We start from the raw sequence: 26,192 nt of genomic DNA, 5'->3' as shown, positions 1-26,192 counted from the left end.
TCTCTGCTTAAAACTCACCTCTTCAATGCTGCCTTCGGCGCCTAACCGCTCGAGAAATATAAAATGCCCTAATCTATCCACCCTATCAGATTAACTGTTCACTCGTCCTCTAGATTGTTCACTTGTCTTTAGATTGTTCTCTTGTCTTTTAGATTGTAAGCTCTTTGAGCAGGGACTGTCCTATGTTTGAATTGTACAGCGCTGCGTAACCCTAGTAGCGCTTTAGAAATGTTTGTTAGTAGTAGTAGTAGTAACTTGACGAATGGTCTAGAACGTGGCAGCTAAGATTTTATGCTAAAAAATGCAGGGTCATGTATTAGGTCTGCAAAACCCAAGGGTATAAATGCAAAGGAAGGGGGTCTCTTGTAATTGAAACTTTAAAACAAGAGGTCATAGGATGAAGGTGAAAGGGTTAAGCGTCAGAGTAATTTAAGGAAAGGGCAGTAGATGTTTGGAATGGCCTCCTACTGGAAGTGGTGGAACTGAGGACTGTAGCTGAATCCAAGAAAGCATGGGGCAAACACAAAGGATCTCTAAGGAAGAGGATAAGATTGTGAAGCTTAGCAGTTGGTATGAATGGGCACTTTGGGCAGACAGAATAGATGTTATGGGGGGGGGGGGGGGGGGCAATATTCAGCCAGAGGCAGTCAGTAGTTTTTAAGACACTGCCAGCCACAGACTAAATTAATCCATAATATTCAACATTAGACCATGGCACCAGCACTGAATGCCCAGTTAACTCGGCAGATAAAGCTAGACAGCCTTTTTCCTGTCCTAACTTTTCCCTCTTACTTACTCAATTAGCAGACTGAATATTGTCGCTCACTGGGTAAATCCCAGCCCCACTCCTGGACCACCTCAGTACTGCCCAGACAGTGCCCCTCCCAGCCCAGTTAAACTCTTAAATATCAGGCCCATGGTTTTGATCTGCCCTAGTTTTCTGAACCAAATTCATGCCAATGAAGAGCGACCCTGGTATCTTGTAATCACAGCTAGTTTCAGAAGAAAAATACGCACATATTTTGCACTTACAAAGTATGGGAGGTAAAATAGTCCCCATGATACTGGCCGCCAGAGGATTTTGAAAGGGAAATTGCAAGCCAACTAGTACAAAGTACTGCAGTTTATTTGAAAACTGGTTTTTAGAGTATGCATTTTTTTTTTTTTAGAAATGTTAAAATGTATCAGTACTACTGTGCCGATTCACTACAGTACACCTGCTTTCATCCTGCTCTGATATGTTTCTCAAATTTTTCTTCTTCAGGGAGTTAAGAGGTGATTCTGTAAATTAGGTGCATAAACATGAGTCAAGATAAGTTTACTGTTTTATCTATTATTTGGTCAATATGTATATGACAAGTGTTTGTATTGTTGAATTTTCCTAATAATGCTTCAGTCACAGTGTTTTATGGAGTTTTTTGATCCAATGAATGACAAACATTTGGAAACCCTATAAGAACTCAGATTTTGAATGTTATTATGGGTGTCTAGGGTCCTTTTTCTCCATTTTATATAACAAAAGTAACATTTTGTATTTACATAGTGAGTTGTTTAAATTGACCCATATATTTTTTGTTTTGCACACAGAACTGAGTTCAATTTTTTCGTACATGATTTTATGGCTAATGCATGCTGCAGTTTCCATCAGACTTTGACATGTCGTGCTGTAGACCTAAATGAAATCATTTTCATAATATGGCATTCTTATTTGTTCAATGCAAGTACGCAGTACCATTCTACAGCTTTATTACAGTTAATTATTTCCTCCTTTTGACATTTAGAATATGTTGATAAGTTTTGTGTGAATACATTATTTATAATAATTTATAACTGAATGTCCAGTCTGTATCATTCGGTTGCTCAAATGCTTGTCACTGATGTACAGCCCTCAAAGTCTACTGCCCTAGGCAAAACAAAACCTGCCTAATGGAAGGGCCAGGCCTGCTCAGAGACTAAAAGTCACTATCTTAGGCTTGGACAATCAATAAAGCAAAAGAAACCAAAAGAAACAGATGAAATCAACATCTAAAATGTGTGTGATCCCCCAGGAAAATGCATCCGCTGCCAAGGAAGGGGTGGTAGGATCTCCTGGGGATCACTATGGTATTGGGGGCTTGTAACGCTGGCCCGGTGGGTGGAGATGGGTTGGTGGAGATGGGGTAGGCCCAGCCTCCAGAGGGAGGGTGAGAGATCAATAAAAGGGACTGTAGTTAGAGGATAGGGTACTTTGGTTGCCCAATCCCAGCCAGGACCCTGAGCATTGAGGGGAAGTCCCAGAGCTGAACAGGGTGATCTTGAGAGGACTGACAGTCATAATTGTGTCAAGGGAGCAGAGAGGTGTTATGCTCGATTCCTCAGTGTGAGGGATTCTGAGAAGAAGGAAGGAGCACCTGACGGGAAAGGACATTCCAGGTTGAGGGGAAGTAGGCACAGAGGAACCTCACTCACTGGCAGGACTTTTCGCCAGTTGCCCAGGGGAACTCTTGATCTGAAACAGCCAGACTTGTAGTGGACATTGACCAGATGTGAATTATAGCCTCTTATGCATCAAACTGTAACTAATGGGAGCGCTCTGTAAACTGTTTGTTTTGGTTGAAGTTGCTACAGTAAAAGAAGAGTTCAAAGTTTACTTACCATAACCCACACTATGGGCATTTTAGGAAAATTTAATAACCTCAAATTTTTCCTCCTTGAAACATGTTCAAAAGATTTGAATTTACCATGCAAGACCAAGTTGTCTCTAAGAAGGGAAAGTTCTCTGTCTTGAGGTAGCTTCATTCTCCCCTCCCCAAATTGTCCAAGCACATAACTTTCCAAATCTTGAAATTTCTGGGAAGATGTAAAAGTTTCAGACATATGTTGCCTGTCAATAGCCTTCCAATTGTCCTTTAACTTCTGGAGAGTGTGGGGGGGGGGGGGGGGGGGGGATTGTTGGAGAAGGGGAAGGGGCACAGTCACTAGAATGAGGAAATATGCCAATAACATTTCCTGCTGGGGACCCACAATTGTTCCAGACCCTTCAGATAAACCACATTACAAGGACTCCATTGATGTCAAATTTTGAATTACAGGACTTTCTATACTGATGTGCCTGGGATGTCTGGTCCCATGCTTGCCTGCACCCTCACATAACTCCTGGGCAGCTACCCTATGCATACTGAGCTTGGTGGTAAACAAAGTTTGTTGTTGGTTTTTTTTTAATTGGAGAAGGCTTTGCTAGTGCCACTTTCCCCAGAACGTGAAACATACTAACATAGTAGATGACGGCAGAAAAAGACCTGCATGGTCCATCCAGTCTGCCCAAGACAAACTCATATGTGTATACCTTACCTTGAATTTGTACCTGTCCTTTTCAGGGCACAGATCATATAAGTCTGCCCAGCAGTATTTCCCGCCTCCCAACCACCAGTCCCGCCTCCCATCACCGGCTCTGGTACAGACCGTATAAGTCTGCCCTCCCCTATCCTCGCCTCCCAACCACCACCCCCTCTTTCCCCCAACTGCTCCGCCACCCAATTTCAGCTAAGCTTCTGAGGATCCATTCCTTCTGCACAGGATTCCTCTATGCATATCCCACGCATGTTTGAACTCCGTTACCGTTTTCATCTCCACCACCTCCCGCGGGAGGGCATTGGGAGATGGGAGTTGCTGTATCCTGGCCCATTGACCTCCAAAGATCATTCCCTGCTGGGTTCATTTCCTCTGCTGACCACATAAGCTCTGTTTAATCTCTTCCTCAGTCCCCGCAATACCCCAGCCCCTCATCTCATAATATATTTAAATTTTGGCTGTATAGTGAAGTCTTTGGTCAAAATGTAAGCATAAGAATTTTTAGATAGCTGGTTGGTTACTTTTAAATCACATTTATAAAATCGTTTTTGTGTTTTAACTTCTGATTAATGTTCTGACCCTCTTTAAAAATATTTGTACATATTTCTGTTATAGTACATTAAGGGGTCATTTATTAATGATTAACATATGCTAACATTGTTAGTACAAGCCAATTGCCACAAGACCCTCAAGAATAAAATGGGCCCTGCAGCAGATACTGCACCCTAACACCATTAGCTTCTATGGCAACCACTATTAAAGGACCTCCTAAATGTCATTAACTTCAAATGGAATCTGATTACATCATTTAACATACTAAATAGAAGAAATAGACATGCTTTTAATTTAGCATTGCAAAGTTTGCAAATTAAGCATCTGTGTTTCAAAGATTTCATAGAGCAGCAGTAAGCTGGATTTTTCAGATTTTATCAAGTTGGCAAGTTCTTGCTCCTTTATGGTTTGAGTTTTCGTGTATAGCAGGGGCAACAAAAACTTCAAGGTCAGCAAAAAAACAGCAAGAAGGAGATATACCGCTTCCTTTCACAAAGCATTTGTTCTAACAGCACCCTCAGTGACAGCTTGTGGAGGTAGCAGAGCAAGGGCAAAGCTTTCCTCCCACAAATTGTTCAGCTTGTTAATCAGCTGTGCTTCTTTTGTGGGGGCCTGTTTGATGGTGTGTTTATAAAATGGTACAAGGGATTTACAAGTGCAGCTGAAGTTGAAACTCATGCAATCACACCTCGAATAGTGTGTGCAATTCTGGTCACCGCATCTCAAAAAAGATATAGTGGAATTAGAAAAGGTACAGAGAAGGGCAACGAAAATGATAAAGGGGATGGGACGACTTCCTTATGAGGAAAGGCTGAGGTGGCTAGGGCTTTTCAGCTTGGAGAAAAGATGGCTGTGGGGAAATATGATAGAGGTCTATAAAATAATGAGTGAAGTGGAACGGATAGACGTGAATCGCTTGTTTACTCTTTCCAAAAATATTAGGACTAGGGAGCACGCAATGAAGCTAGAAAGTAGTAAATTTAAAACAAATTGGAGAAAATATTTCTTCACTCAATGTGCAATTAAACTCGGGAATTCATTGCCAGAGAATGTAGTAAAAGCGGTTAGTTTAGCGGGGTTTAAAAAAGGTTTGGCTGGCTTCTGAAAAAAAAGTCCATAGACCATTATTAAAATGGACTTGGGGAAAATCCACTACTTATTTCTAGAATAAGCAGCATAAAACGTATTGTACTGTTTTGGGATCTTGCCAGGTACTTGTGACCTGGATTAGTCACTGTTAGAAACAGGATGCTGGGCATGATGAGACAGTCGTCTGTCTCAGTGTGCCAATACTTATGTACTTATGTACAAGACTATGTCGTTTTGATATCATTTTTATAGATCCCTATGGACTGTATGTTTTTTAGTTGATCTTTGTTTGTGACATTTTTAATAAATATCCCTTGGTTGACACTTCTTTGGTCCTTCCCCTGTTTTTTCTTCTTAAAATAAGTGCTAATTTGCAGTTGCAACCTAGATGATCTGTTATAAAATTAACCTCTTATAATTCTATAAAGAGGTGCGAAGTTTTAGTGCCAAGAAGGCATCTATTTGGAGCTTATTGTATAAAGGAAAGAAGATGCCCACTTTGCTTCATAGAATACTAGTGTAAGAAAAGTCAAATATGCATCTATATTTTAGATGCTAGAGCTTAATATAGAAACAAATATTTTCCAGAGAAGCGGAAAATGTTAAAACTAGAGGACATGAGCTGAGAATCCGGGGTGGTAGACTAAGGAGTAATGTCAGAAAATTCTTTTTCATGGAAAGAGTGGTTGATGCCTGGAATGCCCTCCCGAGGGAGGTGGTAGAGAAACAGAAAACAGTGATGAAATTGAAAATGGCATAGGATGAGCACAGAAGATCTCTAATTAGAAAATGAATGGTGTAAAAGACAAAACTTAAAGGGTTGCATATATGTTTGCACGTCAAGTGGTGCTTAGAGGGCAACTCTGGCTGCATCAACTAAGGCCGGTGCTGGGCTGGCTTGTACGGTCTGAGTCCCGCATACGGCTTATCCGGTTTAGGATGTGCTGTAGAGAGCTTCGATGGAAACTCCAGCAATTTGGGACGTGAGGACGGTGTCGGGCAGACTTTTACGGTCTGTGTCCCGCAAATGACAAGATGGATTCAAATAGGCTTTGACGGCAACTTCAGTAGTTGGACAGAGCCGGGCAGACCTACAGTCTATGTCCCAGAAACAACAAAGACAGACTGTGATGAAGTATATAATATCCTGTTCATTGTTGATTTAATCTGGAATTGAGAATGAATGTGACTATTGGGCAGACTGGATGGACCATTCAGTTCTTTATCTGCCGTCACTGACTATGTTACTACTACTACTAATAGCATTTATATAGCGCTACCAGAAGCACGCAGCGCTGAACACTTGACATAGACAGTCCCTGCTCAAAGAGCTTACAATCTAGGTAAAACAGACAGACAAGACATTACGGGCAAGGGAATTACAGGGTAAAGAGGAACATGGGAGGAGGAGGGCAAATGAGTAGCGGTTAGGAGCCAAAGGCAGTAGTGAAAAGGTGAGCTTTCAGCATAGATTTAAAAACAGGTAGAGATGGAGCTAGACGTATGAGTTCGGGAAGACGGTTCCAGGCATAAGGTGCCGCAAGACAAAAGGAACGAAGTCTGGAGTTAGCGGTGTTACTGTGTTATACACCAGCTGGTATAAATGCTTACACCTAGATTATTAAGAAGCATGCATAAATTGTAGTATTCTAACTCTTTATGTAACTGTGCCCCCTGCCCAAGGTCCACCCAGATTCTGCACATGTGTATGCCCACTTTCAAACTACTTGCCATGTTATAGAATAGCATGCAGCTGGAATATTGGCATTTAAGTGCATATGTGCACACATACAAGCGTACATGCCAGTATTTTGGTCATTTACATACATATACATTCTTGGTATCTAAATGTTGGTACCCTCCTTAAAGAACTGCCCTACTTATGCATAAACATTATGTATATTTGAGGAGAAACTGAAGGCATGCCTGTCCTTGCCATACCCCCTTCTGCCTCAGTCATTTCCTATAGGCCAGGGATTCTCAAATCCAGTCCTTGAGGTCCACAACCCAGTCTGGTTTTCAGGATTTCCACAATGAATATATATGAGATTGAATTCACTGATTCCATTGCATGCACATAGATCTCATACATATTCATTGTGGAAATCCTGAAAACCAGGCTAGGTTGTGGACCTGAAGGACTGGATTTGAGAATCCCTGGCCTATAAGAAATGACTGAGGCAGAAGAGGGTGTGGCAAGGACAGGCACCATTCTAGAAACGTCCTGCTCATGAAAATCCCAGTCAGAAAGGAAGAGGGGAAGAAGAGAATGGAGTCGGACTGGGAGAGTCAAAAGCCCGATTAACTGGCAAGTAAGCTAGCTGAGCACTGCCAAAGAAATACAGAAATGAGGACTTAGTCAAGAAGATGAACAAGAGACTAAGAAGAGATAATTTGGTTCCTGGCTTAAGAGGCATTTTCCACACTAGTAGAAGGTGTGGTGGAGGTAACGCCTGACCCTTTCATCTTGTTGGAGGCTTCACAGTGCCAGGAGGAACAGTTTCCTCCTGCTCAAACCCTGCCTGGAACCTCTTCAGCATGACAGTGGGCAGAGCATAAAAGGGGCATGAGCATATCTGCAACTTATGTGTATACATTACAGAATATCTTCAATTACACACATAGCATGGTGCACTTAGGGGAGCCAATTTACACCTGCCATTCACCGTACATAAATGGTTGCGCCTAAATATAGGTGCCCCAAAGCTGACTTATTACTCCTGCTGGAATTCTGCACCCCCCCCCCCCCCAAAAAAAAAAAAATCAACATTCTGTGCCAAAATAAAAATAGATTCTGCGCACAACATGTATTCTATTTTTTCCAGTCTCCCGGCATCCACATACCATGCATTATTTTATTTCCAGTCCCCCCCCCGCATCTACACACCATATGCACCCCCCCGCACTTACCTGAACTACTTCAGGAGGAGCTGCATCAGTCCTCTTCGGGGCAGGAAAGAACCCCACTCTTTCCTGCCCTGCTGCAGCTGCTCTGGGCTGGTACCACCACTTCAGATAGCTCCAGAGACTTAACGCAGCAGCCTCATGAGACTACAGCCTGAAGTCTTGGCGGCCATTTTGAAGAAGTGTACCGGCCAGACAGCAGCAGGAGTGGGTGGGCAGGAAAGAGTGGGGTCTATTCCTGACCCCGAAGAGGCCACTAGACCACCAGGGCAGATGAAGGTAGGTCTAGTGAGAGCCACTGAGGCTCGAGGGGGGAGGGGGGCAGAGGGGGTCAGCCAGTCAGCCAGCTGGCTGAAGTGGAAGTTTTACTGCTAGAGGGGCAGGGACAGGCTACAAAAAAAAGTCTTTGTTGACATTCCAGTGTTAACTGACGTGCCATTTGGATTGGATTTTTTTTTGTAAACCTCATTACCGTTTCTCAGCTACAGATGAGCAACGCTTTCCCTCAGACTGCTGCAGGGACCCTGTAGCCTAAAGGAGGAGGTCCCATGATGTGCGTTCTGACTCCTGATTGGCCTGAATGGCCAGATCACTAGGATTCTGCTGGAAAGTGCTGAAACCCTGAGCCCCTGGGGAATTCTGCGCAAATTCTGCACTGCGCAGTTGCACAGAATTCTGGCAGGAGTAACTTATACATGCAGTGGACACTTGCACTGCCTCTATTGCATGCAAATCTCTCTCATGTATATTCATTGTAGATATCCTGAAAACCTGTCTGGCTGGGGAGCCCCCAGGGCAGGTTAGGGAAGCACTGCTTTAAGAAGGAGACACTCTCATGTCCCACCCGTATTCCCCCAGGTGTATGCTTCCCTTGCAGTTCCACGCTATAGTAGATAAACACTCCCTAATTAAAGTGCCACTTACAGATGCAAGGTGCATAACTGGAATTGCCCGTATAAGCAGTCATTATTTCCTGAACACCAGGAATTACCCGAGTGTGCAGTGATACTATTTCTGTGGATAGCACTGCTTAAAAGTTGGCACAGGTGCTTAGCTCTATCCACCAGCCAGTCCCACTGAAAATCTGGTCTGTGACATCTGTTAAATCACCACACTTTCTGTTACAAAATTGTTCCAGTATTGTTCACTTGAAAGCCACTTCATTAAAAAAAAAAAAAGTGTGATAAGTCTTGTCACAGTTAGCTGAAAGTGTCTCATTAACAGTATAACCATTGCTAATTACTCTTATTATGTTTAAACTCTTGTGGGAGAACTGGTTATTCCCGCCTCCATGTTTCTTTTGACTCTGCTTTTGTGGAACGGAGGATATTATGACAGTTTTCTGCATCTAGTGCTGTACATTCTATGAGAGAGTTCAGCCTCTATGAACACACAGCAGGGATTCGCGACTGTCTGGCTTTCAGACTAATAAAATATTGATACTGCCGTGATTCTTGGACCGTGTGTACAAATCTATGTATGAATATTCATTGCGGACTTCGTGAAAGACAAGTCTGTTTGTAGCCTTAGAGAACGAGGGCTCAGACCTGCAACAGGTTCAGCGAAGATGAATTTCAAAGGGCTCAGCTACTTATCTGGAGTGGAAATAAATTCAAGAATAAGGAAACGTCTTAAAAAAATAAGATGGTGGGTACATAAAACACTGTTTAATGTTGAGGAGGTAAGGTTAGGAATTATAAAGAAGACACTGGAAGCACAGAGAATCAATGAAGGCGGGGAAGTGAGAATTTAGCTAGACATCTAGCAGTGCAGGGGAACACAAGCTCAGTCCTCAAAGGCCACAAACAGATCAAATTTTCAACATGCGACTATGTGGGCATCTTTTGGCATACCCGCCGTGTGGCGTGTTAGCTTGGAGTGATTTCTTTTCCGCCCGTTAGCCTTTTCAGCCGTATAAGATGTGCAACCCCTGACGATGATAAGTGGAGCGAAACACGGACCGTGTTGGGTTCGGTAATTTGCAGAAACGGGTTTTAGCTTGGTCATGACTGCCTACTTCACCTTCAAGTAGATCAACGTGGCACTTGACCTCACCTGGAATTTCAAAATTATTGTGTTCTGCAAAGCCGATTTATCCAATCCATATAATAACCATGGAGCAGTGTTTCGACATTTGATCATTACATCTCAGTATCGTGGTGTGACTTAATCTGGGCTTTTCAAGACAGACTGTTTGGAACATCGTTGGGATAAGTATATCACTGTTGATTAGTATGGTGTGGATGCTATGTGGGTTACAAGATGTTTCTGTGTTAGTGCAATTTGTTTAGGTAGATGGGATGTTTGCATGTAACACTATAATGATGTGATTTCAGATTTAACAGTTTTTAACATGTTTTGCTATATATATATAATAAATAATTGTGAGATAATTCATGGTTGTGGTAATATATTACATTGATTGTATATTACAACTATATTGAAATTCATTTACCCATATTTTGTGCATGTAATGAATATGCATGGGAGAGATTAGCATACAGTGGAGGTGGTATGCATGCAGATCTCATGCATATTCATTAGAGCAGGGGTACAGTTATCGTACATCCTCTTTTAAGAGGACATGTTCTCCTTTTGCACTTCTTCAGATATATCTACTACGTTTTTTTTTAATTTTTAGGAAAATACTCTCTTTTTATTTATGTGCCTATGACTAACACACCTACATACTTGGGGGCCTTTTTACTAAGCCGAGGCAAAAAGAGGCCTGCGGTAGTGTAGGTGTGTGTATTAGGTGCGCGCCGGGTCAATTTATACTGCGTCTGGAAAAAAAGGGCTTTTTTTAATGGGATGAGAAAAGGGCATGCGATAAAACTGAATCCAGTGTAGGCCTAAAACTGGCCTGAGCCCTTAACACCGCCCATTGATCTAATAGTAAAGGCTCACACGCTACACATGTGGTGACCGGTTGGTGCACACCGACTGCCGATTACCACCGGAAACACCACGCGCAGGAGGAAATAAATAAATCATACAGGCATTACGGGCACACGGCAAATCTGAAATTACTGCCAGGGGGCACGGTAGCCTGGCAGTAGTCTTGTTTTGGTGCACACTGCATGTGCATAGAGCCTAACACATTTTTGTAAAAGGGCCCCATAATGAGAGAAACCATCTCTGGCCTATTAGTCAGTCTGGACACATGGGGGTGCTAAAGAGAGAGAAAGGCATTGCTAATCTCTGCTCTGTTTCCCTGCTAGTTGAATCTGTCAAAGGAATTTTGTTTGTACAGCACAAGGAGGGTAGATTGAGAACAGGAGACAGCATGACATCAAAAAGCTGAAGCTGTCTCCATCTTCGTACACCCAAAACATCGCAAACAAACCTATCAGCTGCTGCATCTACGTTGTCGTTGTTTATTGTTTTTAGCATTTTAATTTGATCTAGCATATTTTCAAAAATGCTGGCTTGAGCAGCATACGGATGTACACAGAGGAAGTATCACAACAGAATAATCTTTCATCGATTAAAGCAGTAATTAGTTCTAAACTAATCTCAATGTTGTTAAATGTTTCAGACATATCCATCGACTTGCTTCTGTGATGTTACTGAATTTTATTATTCTGTCTCCCTGTAATTTCAAATGTAAGCCACATTGAACCTGAGTTCACTTGGGATAATGTGGGATGTAAATGTTAAATTTTAAAAACAAATCCTTTATCTTCCCATCTTTTAAGGCACTGCCTATCCAACTGGATGGTGATAGCAGAAAGAAAGCAAGTTTGGTCCAGTGAAAACTAACTCAAAATAATCTGTTCCTTAGCTGGACTCTAGTATTGCCATATTGAAAATACAACCATACCATTTATGGTTATGTTCCACTAATAAGTTAAATGATTAGCTGGCTTTCTTGAAAGGATTATATAATCTTTAGATGCATGACTAGGAACACAAACATACATTTATGCAATATCACAATTCCTCATGTACAGCCACAAAACAACATTTTAGGGTGGACAGTGTTCACAATGAGCTCTTTTTATTATCAACCACATAGAAGAGATAATGTTTTTTCAGTTTTGGCACGGTATGTCAGCATAAGAACAAAATATAAGAAAACCAATGGACTGTATTAGGGCTTACATCCCATTTAGTTATGTTTTAACAAATGAGAGATCTACATGAAATATAATATTTTTATTATTTTGACTTATAAAACCACTTGTCCCTGAAACATGCTCAAAACAGGATAATCCATTCATGTATCTAAATTTTAAACTTGTACAAAAGAGATGAGTTGAAGATAAAATTCCATGTGCCCCAATGAAGGGAGAATTTAATTTTATTTCCATTTAATTTCAATATAGTCAATCTTTATAACATCAGGCTTTCCAAGGCAAATTACAACAGTTAAGATGAACCCATCAGGAAACAGGATATTCTCACTTAAATCTGGCCATGTATTACTGTATTCTATAGAACAGTGTAGAAAAATGAGCACAATATACAGAGTTTATTACTGTTGTTTCTACCAGCTACAATATTTTTTATGCTGTTTTAGTGATATTCACTTTTATTTCATGATATGTATCTAGATGTGGGAAACTTTCAAATAAATAATATAGCTGTCAAATAAAAAATAAAATGCCTTATCCTCCAACTTCTAAGGCACTGCCTATCCAACTGGAACAACTTTAGCTGTTTTACAGATGGACCGTAGATACACAGGCCCTTATTTCTAATAAGCTTTTGCTATTGTTTTCAATAGTGTTTGCTGTTATTTTGGGTGAACGAACCAATTTGACGGCAAGCGCCGCCTACTGGATTCAGCCTAATTAATGGGCCAGATAGACCCATGTCATCTCCTGTTCTCAATCTAACCTCCTTGGTGCAGCATAACTTTAGGCATATGTCAATCAAAGACTTTTCACATGTATCTCAGAAGCCAGCCAAAGTTATCAAGGGATATCCACTCTCCTGATAAGTACACTTGGGCTCAGACTCAGCCAAACTCAAATCCAGAAGCTTTTGAAAAGTAGATTATTGTCTACTGCTATACTGTAAGTCAGTCACTGTTTGATGTGTGTTCATTAACTAAAGCCATATAAACATTTGATAAGATTAAATATTTCTTTACCAAAGGAAGCAACCATTTTTATTTTTTGTGTCCTCTTTTTTGTCTCCACAAATATGATAATGCTAAACAGGGGTTCTGGAAGCAATGTTTGGAATACTGCCAGTCATGTGTTCAGGAATTCCAAAATCAAGTTTCAGGTTTCTTTATTTGATATACCGTTAACGGTATATACCATCATAGTGGTTTACAATATCAATAACAGGGGAGCCATAGTAGGAAAGGAACTACAACATACTTATAGTACAGTCAAGAAAGAAATAGGGGGAAAAGGTATAAACTGGGAAGGGAGGAGAAAGAAAGAAAATTATTGCAGTAACAGAAACAGGGTGACAGAGTCCAGCAGTCTATGTGTCTGGAATATAAAATGAAAATGCATGAGATAAATTTGCATGCATCTCCTCCTTTGTTGGAAGCCTCATGGTGCAATCGGTAAGTCACAAATCTACTGCATCCATGACCTGAATTCATCTCCACACTGGGATTTCTGTCAGGAAGGCAGCCTCTGGTCCAACTTAGCCATCTATCCATCTTCAGTCAATAAATGAGTATGTAGGTGACGGGGAGGGAAGTGGCAAACCATCCCACCAATAATCTGCCAAGAATCCATCACACAAGTGGTGACCCCCATAAGTCATTTACTAGTGTACAGGGGACTACCTTTAACCTTTTTTACATCAATTTTATACAAATCTATCTCATACATATTCATTGTGGGTATTCTGAAAACCTGACTGGCTAGGTGAGAACCACTGCATTAGAAATATCCTGAAAACCAGACCAGTATGTGACCTTTGAGGACTTGGGCAGAAGGGTTGGACAGTCTTTATTTGCTCTGATATATGTTTCTGTGAGTGTGAAATACACAGACATGTAGCTTGAAGTTTCGTGGATAATTCAAGAGAAATCTGCTTCTGTTGCCTGAGACACTTCAACATGTTCATACACTCCATTATATCTGTAAAATGATTTACGCTGAACTACATGAAAGCCTTCTAAGGAAAGTAGTTCAACAATGCAACCTGGCCAAGGTTAAAATCATTATGCATCAATATCAAGAGGCATGAGAAGTTCAATGCTGAAATTGGAAAAAAATGTGACCAATTAGCCTGAAACTGGATGCTGTGCCTGAACCTGAGATTTGAATTTGCACATAATAGTTAGGAATGGGATTACGTTATCGAGCAATGAATCAGAAAATACAGAACTCTTCCAAGAAAAGGCAACTGCTTGACAGAGAATGAGCACGCTTATTTGTGACAATTACAGTATGCCACTTTTACTTCTATATTGTTGCCTTTTAGAGTAAAGTATAAGGAACACTGAGGGTCTATTATTCCCATAGACACGTGAAGAGCAATTCTAGAATAGGGCATTTGCATTTATGTGCTGCTTTTGAGTGTAAATGTAACCACAAAACAACACAGAGAGGGTTCCAAGCACAAAACACACTCCAAAGCACAAAAGCACCAAGAGCCTTCAAAAACGGAATATGTCTTTTAATTCACAACATAGATCAGTCTTGTATATCAATGACCTGACACGGGCCATGTTTTGGTGCACAGCACCTGTGTCAGTGGTCACATGACAACATCTAATATGAACATGCCCAGTATCTCAGCTGAAGGCAAGAAACAAGAAACTGATCCAAATACTGCACTGAATTTTCAACGTAGCATTGGGTCATTGATGTACAAGACTGATCTACGTTGTGAATTAAAAGACTTGCTCTGTTTTGAAGGCTCTTGGTGCTTTTGTGTGTAAATGTACAGCATACTAGGACTTTCAGGGGGAAGTGTATATTGTAAAGCTTAATTGGAGGCAGGGCAACTAAGTGCTATTCTATTAAGGATGGGTGTAAGTGGCACGCCCTGTAATTCTATAAACCTGTGCACCCAAAAACCCAGTGCTAAGAGTGATTCTCTAAAGGGCGCACACTCTTTAGAGAACCATGCTTAGGCACAGATCCGTGTCTGTTGGGCATGGGATTTACACCTGCTAAAAGAAGGTGCAAATGCCAGCACCAAAATTAGATGCAGATTGACCTAATTCTATAATTCCACATGCAAGTTTTGGGAATGCCTCCAACATGCCCCTGGCCATGCCCCCTTTTCACATTGTACTCCTACAACATGCACGCTATAAAAGTTGCGCTTGGATCTTTCTAGAATAGCGCATGGCAAGATGCATGTGCAACTGCCAATCAAAGCCAATTAACTTCAATTATTGATTGTTAATGCCAGTGTGTGCGCATCTTGGGCGCATATCCAAAATTCAGTGCATAACTTTCAGTGCGATATATAGAATCCAGGAGATGATGCACAAAGTTGTATGGACAAGTTATAGATTACTGTCAGTTATGGGTGAAACTTGATTGATTAGTGAGCTGCTAACTGACATTAGCAACAAATTACTAGTTATAATTTGTGCTAATTGTCACTGATTATCGATTATGCGTGCAATTGCCCTAACTCGGTATTTTATAAACTGTGCACACAAAATTGAAAATGCATAAGTACAAGAGACATGGACCTGGGAAAGTTCTAGAATACTCGCAGGTAAGCACCTAACTGCCAGCAATTAGACATGAGCATTTATACCAACCGTTCAGCTGGCGTAGGTGCTGGAACCTAAAGTTAGGCGATTAACTGCAGGCATATGCTAATATTATCCTATAACGGCATTTGCGCAGGCAATTGTCAATATTGAATTTGTGCTGACTTCACATTGTCCTATGTTGAACTTCAGGGGATCTATAGAGAATTACCCTCTAGTGTATAAAAGCACGAGGGCATTCACAGGCATGGGGCATAGGAGGAGCATGGGCTGCCACTTACACACATAATTTACAGAATACTGTAAGTTATCTGTGCCTTTGTTGCATTTAGGTGCCTGCAGTTATGCCAGAACTATGGCTGCTGTAACTGAAGTCACATACATTTAGGTACGCTAATGCTGGGTTATGACAGTATTCTATCACAGAATCTGTACCCAGAAGCTGTTATAGGATCGTTTCAAGGTGCGGCACCGGAGTGCCTGAAAGGAAGTGTCCACTTACAGAATTAGCCCCTATAGTGGAAGAAAACCCTTAGTTTTTCTCATGCCCTCTGCCTGCCAATGCTTGGCTCACTGTGTTTCCAGGAATAAGATTGAATGCCATTATTTATTTAAGTTGTCCCTTCTGTCTGATTTTCGTTCCAATCAAGTAATGACCTGTCAGCTCTGATTGCTGTTTTCTACAGAGTTTGGAATCTACAGAAAATATCATTCGGTGCTCTTTCAGATAGCTTGGAAAACTGTGTTTCCTGGGGGGATATGATGATGCAGGCAGATTACCTATGAAAACCTGAAGTGTCTCGCCAGGTGCTCTAACTAGTACTGTAGCTAAGGCACTTATCCGGATTTCAATCAGATCCACAAGTAAATGAGAGGGTAAATTAACTTATCAACTGCCCAGCTAATCAAAAGCCTGGTCCTATTAATTTCTACAGCTACTGAAAACCTCGTTCCAATGCTTTCCTCCTGTTTCTTGACTTTGGGAAGCAAGTCTCAAGGAGGTTTGCTATAAGCATAAGAGCACTGAATCTGGGACACTGATTACTGCGATTATAAGTAAGTATAGTAGCTTTTATATGACAGCCTTAGTGAATAGCACCTAACAAGGCTGTGTGTTTACATTTTCAATGGGCCTAGTCATAAATATGGAAATTGTATTTGAAATGAAAGCAAGCAAGCTGTCCTTCATAAGCATAATCACTTACGATAACTTAGGAAGCTCCCAAATGGCAATTTAAAGAAGCAAGAGCAGTTGCCATAGGAAAATTCCCAAAGGCGACAAATTTTCTAAGCTATCAATAGAACTTCAGCTCCTTTAATTCTCAGTGGGCTCATTTTATCATAACACAGAAGCATCTGTCGAAAGAAATGATGAGAGAATAACATTCAGTGTTTGTGCAGCTGCAGGAAGAGGTATTTGCACAGTTTATTTACAACAGCTTTTAGAGTTTAGGAAGGGAGTGCTCCGGTACTTCTGTTGATGTAGCTACAGAATCCGATTCTACCATCTGGCTCTCTTCCAGATTATCAGAGATGCAGTAAATTGTTTTTGAAAGTGGAAGCACTGGTTCACAGGACAAGAAACTGGAGTGTTGGCATTTCAAAATCTATTGTGGTGGAAACAGTATTACCCTCTGTGCGAGACGTTGTTTCAACCATTCATTCTATAGGCAAGATTTACTCAGAAGGTGCTTCTATTTTAGATGAATTGGAAAATCTATGGTAAATAAGATCTTGTCTATTTACAGTAGAATCTAGGAGAAAGGGGTTGTCCTGTAAAGGGCTGACCCATTACAATAAATCCAACTACGTCTACTGAGGTATTGTAACCAGTTGCAGAAATTGGTATACACCTAAGAAGCATTCCTATTTTGAGTTGGAAATCTTTGAAGTGTTATACTGACTTTTAATTTGGTTAGGAGACTAAATGTTTGGTTAGTAAAGAAATTAGAGTGTATACTGGATCCTATACCCAAAGATGCAAAGAAAAATGCTAGTGAACTAACCAACTATAGACCAGTAGCATCCATTCCCTTAATAACCAAAATAACAGAAGGGATGGTGACCAAACAACTCACAAACTATGTAGACAAGTTCTCAATACTATTTTTGTTACATTTGTACCCCGTGCTTTCCCACTCATGGCAGGCTCAATGCGGCTTACATGGGGCAATGGAGGGTTAAGTGACTTGCCCAGAGTCACAAGGAGCTGCCTGTGCCTGAAGTGGGAATTGAACTCAGTTCCCCAGGACCAAAGTCCACCACCCTAACCACTAGGCCACTCCTCCACTACATGACTCCCAGTCAGGTTTTTGTTCTAACCACAGTACTGAAACAGTACTAGTCATGCTCATGACGAAATTCAAACAAATGATAGCAACCGGCAAGAACATACTACTTCTACAATTCGACATGTCTAGCGCCTTTGACATGGTCGATCATGGAATTCTACTGCATATCCTGAAATACTTCGGTATCGGAGGCAATGTTCTCAATTGGTTCAAGGGGTTCCTAACCACACGCTCATAGCAAGTGACATCAAATTCGAGTACATCAGCCACATGGACACCTTATTCAACCTAATGATGATACCCTTGGCCAAACTACTATCAAACCAAAACCTCAACCCATACATATACGCTGATGACATAACGATCTACATCCCATTTAAACAAGACTTAAAAGAAATTTCCAATGACATCAACCAAAGTCTACAAATCATGCACTCCTGGGCAGATGCATTTCAGCTGAAACTCAACGCTGAAAAAACCCAATGTCTAATACTCACCTCTCAACATAACACAAACAAATTTACCACCATCAACACACCAAAACTGAACCTACCAATTTCGGAAACCCTGACAATTCTTGGAGTTACCATTGATCGACACCTAACACTTGAAAATCACGCGAAAAACACAACCAAAAAGATGTTCCAATCAATGTGGAAATTAAAAAGAGTAAGACCATTCTTCCCAAGGACCGTCTTCCGTAATCTGGTACAATCATTGGTACTCAGTCATCTAGACTACTGCAATGCACTTTACGCCAGCTGCAAAGAGCAAATACTTAAAAAACTCCAGTCTGCCCAGAACACTGCAGCTAGACTCATATTCGGAAAATCAAAATATGAAAGTGCCAAACCCCTACGAGAGAAGCTACACTGGCTCCCACTCAAAGAACGCATCGCGTTCAAGGTATGCACCCTAGTTCACAAAATCATCCATGGCGATGCTCCAGTCTACATGTCAAACCTGATAGACTTACCACCCAGAAATGCCAAAAAATCATCTTGCACATTCCTTAATCTTCATTTCCCCAACTGCAAAGGCTTAAAATACAAACTAATGCACACATCAACCTTTTCCTATATGAGCACACAATTCTGGAACGCACTGCCGCGCAGCCTAAAAACAATCTATGAACTAGCCAGCTTCAGCAAACTATTGAAGACCCATCTCTTCAACAAGATATATAACAAAGATCAAGACATGTGAAATTCCCCATATGCACCTAGAATTGTCTTAGACTGTTTATCTTGTTATATCGCTACTATGCTTTATCATTATCATGTAACCCAAAATCCTTCTGTAATGCCAAATGTCTGAACTGTCTTATCTCCACTATTCATGATGTATTGTAAGCCACTTTGAGCCTGTAAAGAGGTGGGAAAATGTGGGATACAAATGCAACAAATAAATAAACAAATAAAATCCAGTAGGGAATCAGCAGTTCTACTGGTCTAATCCTGTACAATCTAACTGAAGAGTATTTCTTTCTGTTTACCAGTACAGTCAAATAATTCCATTCCACGTAAATAAATAATTTTTTTCCCTTGCTTACAGTATTTTTCTACAGGTGGGTTTACAGCGGCTCATCACTTACCTCCATTACATCTTTATTAAATGTCTTTAAAAAGAAGTATTTATTTTATTTGGAAGGCGATCAAAATTTTATCCTACCTTCTATCAATAGAATCACTTATCGTATGAGTGAATGGTCTGTATCAGAGGACCCCAAAGTATTACTGCACAGCAGCAAATAAGACAAGGTTTGAATGCTCATTTACAATGTGAGACAATGGCCGGTATCCTCATCCTCCATTAATAGACTTGGGCATGTCTGTGTGGGTTACTCAGTAGGAATAGAAATGCTGAAGTGTGTCGCAGTATGGTGGGCAAGTGGGGGGGGGGGGGTGGGGGTTGTAGGGCATATGTATAATAATCAGTGGCGTAGCTACGGAGGGGGACCTCGTGGGTCCAGGCCCCCATCCCTCTCACAGGCCCCCCTACGCTGGTGGCCAAAGAAATGCCTGTAGACACCAACTTTTGCTGCAGGCACTGAATTCTTTGGGTGAGCCTCTGATTGACCGATACAGCAGCTGTTGTTTTCTGTGCCTGCATTCTGTCTGCCAAATCGCCGATGTGCCTTCGATTGCTCCCAGTGACGCTGGCGCCTGTTCCTACGACCCGGACATGCAGGCTCCTGCCTTACTGGCACCACATTGAGTCACATGGTGGCAGTAGGCAGGAGCCAGCACATCTGGGCTGCAAGGCAGGCTCAGCATCATTAGAAGTTGATGCTGCCTGCAAAGCTGCCGCTGACAGAGTCTTGGAGAGTGAGCTGCTGTGGGAGAGATAGCAGAGCCCTGTGATGCCACTGCTGGAGAGTGAGCAGACCTGCTGAAGAGCAAAGCCAGCACATTCGGGCCGCAGGGGCAGTCTCAGCGTCACTGAGAGCATCAGAAGTCGGTTCTGCCAGTAACTGGTGGTAAATGTGAAGTGTGTGCATGTGTGATTATTGTGACATCTATATTTATGTCTATTTGGAGAGTGTAGGTGTATATCTATGCGGATAGATATTTGGAGGATAGGGAAGTTGGGAGTGTGTTGGGAATATGGGTGGGTTGGGGGGAGGAGGAATGTATGTCAGACCGTGCATATGTGTTGTGGTTGTGGGCATGTAAGTGATCTCTCCTCTCTTCCACTCCTCTTCACACTCTTTCCTGCCTCCTGCATTCATTTCCTCAACCTTCCACGCCCAGGCATTCTCTCCCCTCCCTTCTACCACCTTTCTCTTGCATTTTTCTCTACTCTTCCTTCCCCTCATCCCTCTTCCTATTTCTTCCCTCCTTCCCTCCCCCATCCCCCAGTTTCCTATTACCTAATTTAACTACTGGGTCCTCTAACAGTGCCACAGCTCCCCGGATCTTCACGTTCAGGAGCTGGAGGAGTAGACTAGTGGTTAGAACAGTGGGATTGATGTCCAGAGGTGCCAGGTTAACACCCCACTACTACTTCTTGTGATCTTAGGCAAGTCTCTAAGGGGTCCTTTTACTGAGGTGCGCTGAAAAATGGCCTGCGGTAGTGTAGGCACGGGTTTTGGGCATGAGCAGAATAATTTTTGCAGTGCACCTGTAAAAAAAGGCCTTTATACATTTTTGCCGAAAATGGACTTGCGGCAAAATCAAAATTGCCTCACACCCATTTAGGGTCTGAGACCTTACCATCAGCCATTGACCTAGCGGTAAAAGTCTCACACGGTAACTGGGCAGTAATGACTTACGCATGCCAAATGCCACTTGGCGCGTGTCCGATATAGCAGAAAATAAAAAAGATTTTTTGGCCGTGCATATCGGATACGCACCAAAAATGAAATTACCGCAAGAGCCACATGGTAGCCATGCGGTAACTCTATTTTGGCGTACGTTGGGCGCGCATAGATGCTTACATGGCTTAGTAAAAGGGCCCCTAAATTCTCTATTGCTTCAGGCACAAAATTTAATTGTGAGCCTTCCAAGAACAAGGAAATTCTTACTGTATCTGAATGTAACTGACTTTGAGGTATTCCTGAGAAAGGTGTGAGCAAAATCCAAATAAATATTATGACAGCAGGGCTGGGTACTTGTTGCATACTAAAGATTACATTGCCGTGGGGATTTCTACTTTTCTTGGTGTTGCTTCTAATTCCTGTCGCCTTCTCTATTCCTATCGAATACATATAGCTTTGTGTGCAAAATCCTATGGTTAGCACATGCAAATGTCAAACTAACTCAAAATACTTTACTGAATCCCGCATTAAGTGTGAATTAGCTCTTAATGCAGTTCAGTAAAATGACCCCTGTATTAGTTGGCATATGCTTAAAAGAAGGGCACATTTTGGAATATCCTGTCTGAGTCCCAGCAGCCTACCTTAGTGGGTGAGGGGGGATCCAGGAAGCATTCTCCAGAGCAAGCCTCAGGGCTGGGACCAGGGAGCTTGCCATCATTCTGTGAGGGTGATAACTCTTTTTTTCCCCCCTGAGTAGTGAATTCCTCCTTCTTTGTCAGGTCCAAGCAGTCTTCTGATAGCCTAACCCTCAGCAGGCTGGAAGAATTTGAATGAGAAATCTACAGGGATGAATAGAATACTTTTTGAAGGCAGGAAAATTTTTTTTTTTTAGTGCTGGGGGCTTACCCAGCGGTAATCGGGCAGTGCTGTTTGATTACCACTGGGTTAGCATGGGAGCCCTTATCGCCTCCTATTAAGGGCTCCCCCAGGGAATGGCAGCACAGCAATTGCCTAACTTACTGCGCGGCCATATCCTTCTTTTAAAAAATCTCCTTTTACCCGCTGCAGTAAAAGGGGGCCTCGGCATGCGGCAAACCCACCGATGACACTGCCGACACCACCACAGGGGTCCTTTTACTGCAGTTTTTTAAAAGGACCCCTAAAAGCCTTATTAAAAATGTGCATCTTAAGGCAACCTATTGCAAAATACTCTGCTACATGGCTAAATTATGCAATTAAAGAGATAACTTTAAATAAATAAGAGCCAATCGGAGTTTTATTCAAAAGTATAAATAGGACCTACTAGTTTGCCTTATATTAAGCATAGCATGTTGCTGTTTAATACATAAAGCTGATTCTATTTTATGAAGATATTTAATTGCACTTTCTTAAATTAGATTTATTGCCCATTATTTAGTCACCAGTTAATTTACACTACACAATAAAATACACTTATAAAATTAATATTACTACAGTTCAGCAGTTTTGCCCAATATTGGATGCATAAGTTATTCTGCTAGCTCACTTTTGCAAATTCCACATACTTGTTCAATCATTTTTAAATGAATTCTATTACCGATGTAGCCAGCCATATTTAATCGTGCAGAGGCCAATCCACTTTTAATCACGTGTAGGTCAATCCTAGGGCTCTTCCCTTTTAAAAATCCTCTAGCCCTGCCATATTTCAGAAGGCCTGCCCTGACCCCACCATTTTAACTCACAAAAGGGGAAGAAGATCTCTAAAAGGGGGCATATCATGGATTACATGGAGAATTTGGAAACTAATCCCATAATGGAACACCCAGTGCATAGGACTCTTTGGGTGGGTTTCCCAGAGTTTCTTGCTCAGTATTTGGTTTCCTATGTTCCACCTTGCCCTCTTCGTTCAGCACAGCAGCATTTCCTGTCGGCGCCATCTTTCAACCAAGTCTCTTTGACGACTTATAGGAATTCAATATTTAATGTGGTGGGCCCAGTGCTTTGGAACCAGCTTCCACTGTCTTCGCGTTCAGCGTCTTTACTTTCTTTTAAATAATTGCTTAAAATTTATTTTTTTTCTGGGAAGCTTTTCATGTTGATCCTTGAACTGTTCATTTATGAGTTCAGGGCTGCTGTTCGGGAGTCATCGGAGCTTCAACTCGTCCATCAGCCACAGTATTATTGCATAAAAACTTCACACGTTTAGAAGGTTAAAAAAAAAGATAAAGGACTCCTTCTTATCAAACATTTGCAAAACACTTGGTCTCATTAAAAGGAATTGCTTGCGATGTTTCCAAGTTATCTTTGCCACATCTTGAAAAATCCTAATTTTCAAAGTACAAAAGACAGTGTCCCTGAGCCTAAAATACAGCTTCAGAATCCAATTGCGATCATAATTCAATGTTGTTGTAACAACCAATGTAGATGAAATGATCAGCTCTTCTTTGGATGATTCTAGAAAAGCAGTCAAATTTATACTATCTTGGGAAACAGGAGAAAGCTGGTTGATTCCTCCCACAGTTACTTTTTTTCTTGAAAGAGGGCAAATAAAAAGCCATAGATATAGGCTGCATAGATTGTAATGGCATATGCAAAACTTCAATAGCATAACATTTGAACATATCCTGTGCTGAAACTCCAGGTATATGGGGAAAATTTATCAAGCGGATTTTCCACCTTCCTATCTGATTCTCCAAATTCTCATATTTCACTTCCAAGTTAGTTTGACCCTTAACCAGGACAGCTGAAACAGAGTCGAAATGTTGCACAGTAGTAGTCACAGCTTGAGAAGAATTCTGAATCAAAGTTAATCTGGAATCAAAACTGTCTACCTTCTGTTCCAAAACAGAAATCTTACCAGCATGTGTAACCATCTGAGATATCATTGCCTGGCCCAAGGAAATAACCATTTTCCAAAGGTCATCAAGGGTGAACGTAGCTGGTCTTGCTGGTTCAAAGATTGTGGTTGAAACTGGTCCAAGCTGAGCTCCAGTGGCTCGAGAACCACCTGCCTCCATTGGGTTACACGTTATGATGTCAGAAACACCTGGGGATCCTTCTGCAGAGTGTGTGCCATCCTGTATCACAAGACCCAGCACTCCTGATGAACCCAGAGCAGTACAGCCTCTACCAGAGGCACCAACACTGGATGCTCTGCTCAGCTCCAAGTGTCTCTGATGTCATAGTGCAGGGTTATCCAGAGGGTCTCTCTCCTCAGGGGATAGCGAAATGCTACTTCCCAGGAGTGGCAAGGTTGTCTGTTCACCTTCCTCCATCCGCAGCGGGACTTCCCTGGACGATAGAATATGCACAGTAAAAGCTTTAATGTTTTGCTGAATAAAAGACAAAGTACTACTAGCCTTCCCTGATGGTGAGGCAGGTTTCCTCAGCCTTCTCTTAGGCATAGCAGGAAAAGAGGTCCATGGAGGTCTGCTCTCTAGGGCACCATCTTGACTCCTCCCCCACACCAAGCACATTTAGATTAAAAATACATGAAAACACGACTCAATTTAACAAAGAAAGACAATTGAGTCAATATTGAAAAGCACTTACTCTCTAATTCTGTAAACTTGTGGGCACAATTATATGCTTACTGCACAAAGTTGCAAATGAGAGAAATAGAATAGGGTTGATTATGTGTGTAACTTAGTCATTAGATGCTAATTGGTGTTAACCAATTATTGGCTATAATTTGTATTAATTGATGTGAATTGGCACTAATTAGCAGTTGCATGTTTAACTATGCTCCTAATACTATTAAAGAAGTTGCAAGTGGTGATCCATTAGATGCTAGTATAATGTCCATTCTCGAGATGTCTGTCTAGGAATCTACTTATAGAGGAACTCTCGGGGTGTCCTTCTTGAATATATCTGATCAAGATTTGGTTTTGACTGTTTTTTTTAAGGAACGATAGATCCCTTTCCATCATCAAAGAATTTATGTTTATCTTATTATTATTATTATTAAATTTGTATCCCACATTTCCCCACTTATTTGCAGGCTCAATGTGGCTTACATAGTACCGTGAAGGTGTTCGCCAGTCCAGTAAGGAGACAGATACAAGGTGATGTTGTGGTAGAGTAAGGTATATCACCTAAGACTCAAGAAGCTCATAGAGAGCTTCTTAAATTATGTCCCAGAGCTTTGGCTTAGGGTTTGACTTTCTTTTTAAGGTATCCTAGGAGATGTTTAATTACTTATCAAAGCAAGGATTATATGTTTTTTGATCCTGTACGATTAGGGGAATTTCTCAGAGTGCAAGAACAGCTAGTTAGTAAAGCAGATGTTAATAGTTCATAGGCTTTTTATTGATATGGTTGGGTGAATATTAAAAGTTATATAAGGGCTTATGGTATGGCAGCTAGGCTGTTTATTTTTCCTTTTATTGTGTGTAAGTTTTGTTTTCCCTCCTCCCTATTGGGCCCTTTTACTAAGCTGCAGTGAAAGTTGCAGTAGTGGCAGTGGCCATTTTTGCTGTGCACCATGGCCCCTTTTACTGGAGCAGATGAAAATAACCAAAAATGAAATGGCTGTGCAATAAGTTCACCATTTCGGGGAGAATCACTTACCGCTACCCACTGAGGTGGTGGCTAGGGCTCCCGCGTTAAGCCGATGGCAACCGGGCGGTACGCAATGCTGCCCGATTACAACCGGGTAATCCCCTGTGGAAATATTTTTTCAATATTTCCTCTAGCTCCGGAAACAGCACGTGCTGGAGTAGAACTACCGCTGGCACCCGCGTTGGGCTGGCGGTAGTTCCGGGTTGCCACTTGGCAACCCTTTTGTAAGAGGGTCCCTATATTAGGGGTCCTTTTACTAAGGTGTGCTGAAAAATGGCCTGCGGTAGAGTAGACGCGTGTTTTGGGTGCGCACAGAATTATTTTTTTAGCGTATCTACAAAACATGGAAATTGCTGCGCGTCCATTTTGGGTCTGAGACCTTACTGCAAGCCATTGACCTAGCGGTAAGGTCTCATGTGGTAACCAGACAGTAATGGTCTATGTGCGTAAAACGCCACTTGACGCATGTAGCTGCCGGGCACCAGAAAATAAAAAAATATTTTTTAGACGCGCATAGTGGACAAGCGCCAAAATTGAAATTACCGCAAGGGCCATGCGGTAACCGGGTGGTAACTCC

The sequence above is a fragment of the Microcaecilia unicolor genome, chromosome 8 (assembly GCF_901765095.1).
Source record: "Microcaecilia unicolor chromosome 8, aMicUni1.1, whole genome shotgun sequence".
Taxonomy (NCBI): domain Eukaryota; kingdom Metazoa; phylum Chordata; class Amphibia; order Gymnophiona; family Siphonopidae; genus Microcaecilia; species Microcaecilia unicolor.
The sequence above is the reverse complement of the archived record's forward strand: the minus strand, read 5'-3'. Positions refer to the sequence as shown.